Genomic DNA, 1,966 nt, shown 5'->3' with positions numbered 1-1,966 from the left:
CAATCCAGCCAAGCCCTACGCTCCCTGCGGGGGTCTTACACTATTACATTTCTAACAGAAAGTAATAGGAAGTGAATTTGTCAGCTGATACAAGGCAAATACAAAAGGAAAAGTTAGCATGGGTGGGGTCCTTCCCATTGGCTTCAACCAAGAGGAGAGTTTCAACAAATACATTGTAAGGTGTAACAGGAAAATTGAGTAAAAAAGCTTACAGAAGTTTATCAAAAAGCAAACACCTCAAAGTTAACTTTTGTTCTTTGTTGATACTGTACATTTCCCTTTACCAGTATTTGTATAATAATAATTTGAGTAACTCATTCGATGCCTGATTCTACAGACCAAGATGAAATCCCCCAAGATGGTTTAATACATGTTAAAAACCGAAGCCGCGTTTCCCTGTCTCATGTCTGACTTGGACCATGTTCGCTGTGAAGCTTCCACCCAAACCCAAACCAATGGATCGATCCAGCCTGAAGCACCAGGTTACAGAGCAGCAGATTCCAAAGCACTTCCTTGACGGTTCCCCACCAGTCCTGGTACTGAGACCCAGGCAAAGCCACGGACACCAGCCCTGTTTTATCTGAAGGCTGCAGCATAGGGAGAGAGGGAGAAGAAAGACTAAATGGATCTGATTCATAGATCACCACACCTTCGGAGCCGCTGTGTGTTCTGCACCTCGTTGGGGATACAGGTGCCTTCCCGGGCAGCAGTGGTGAGCTGCCCAAGGCAACTTGCAGAGCCTGCGACACGCTTCCTGCCGCACACCCATACAGATGCCCGAGGTGTTTGGCAGGGTATGGAGTGAAGCTGCAGGCATTACATTTCCTAGCTGTTTTTTTTTTTTTTTTTTTTTTTTTTAATAGGAAAATTCAGCTCCAGCACAGCATCTGCTTCTTAACAAGAGAATGTCTCGTTTTCCTGCCAACGCTTCATGAAACTTAAAGACATTTTAATCACGGGAATAGCTTTTCTGTTGCTCATGACTCATCATGTAATGCTCAGAACCAAGTGCCTCACTTCAGCTAAAACGTAGTGTCCTGCAAAGGCAATCTGTTAAATTAGATTAGGGACATACTTGATTACAGTAGGTACATTCCAATCATAATACATATCATATACAAACTCAACCACTGGTTAACTGGTACAGTATCAAAGCCCAAACATAAATTAGAGTGTCAAAACTAATTAAAATAAGAGAAGAAATGCATCAGAATGGTCTCTTCCTATAGGCTGTGTTAAGATGGACGTGTTCTCCATGAGGTTCTCACCTCACTCTAACACCACAACCGCACTGCAGGACGATACGGCCGGAGCTGTCCTCAAAGAGGCACCAGGCTGTGAGGAAGTGCCAGAGCAGTGGCTTGTCCTTCTTGAATGGAGGGGCACTGAGTGCTCCTGTCCTTTCAGCCTGCAGGTAAAACCCAGAGAGACTTCTCTGAACCTTCAGGGAGACGGAGGAGCAGATACTAAGGAGTCTTCCTCCTCCTCCTCCTCCTCCTCCAGCCATGCCCTGCAGCCCAGCCGCAGCCTGGCAGGCTGTGGGCAGAGCCCGGCAGCCTCCGCTCCAGAACTGGCACCCTGAAGCGAGGTGCAGCTGTGTGGGGCTGCTGCTGGCAGTCTGCTGCGGCAGGACCCATTTGGCTGGTCACTGAGGGAGTGTGAGAGAAGCAGGCTGTGCTCCTCTGATGCCTACCTGTGCTCCCAGAACCATCCGGCACAGCTGCCGAGGCCTCGCGTCCACACGCAGGGAGCTCACCTGCGGGGAGTGCATGCCATGGCCGCCTATGGAGGTGTGAGGGCCAGGGTGACCGCGGCACCCAGCAGAGCACCCAGGGCACATCCATGGGTCCTTGGCTCGAGGAACCTCACAAACGGGGTCAGAGGCAGGGGGACACCTGCGCTCGGGAGGAGGGTCGGGCGGGGCTCCCTCCTCAGCCAGGGGGCAGAAAGACGTGGCCGGGGCGGG

The sequence above is a fragment of the Oxyura jamaicensis genome, chromosome 10 (genome assembly GCF_011077185.1).
Source record: "Oxyura jamaicensis isolate SHBP4307 breed ruddy duck chromosome 10, BPBGC_Ojam_1.0, whole genome shotgun sequence".
In the NCBI taxonomy this organism is placed as follows: Eukaryota; Metazoa; Chordata; class Aves; order Anseriformes; family Anatidae; genus Oxyura; species Oxyura jamaicensis.
This window is presented reverse-complemented; position numbering follows the sequence as displayed.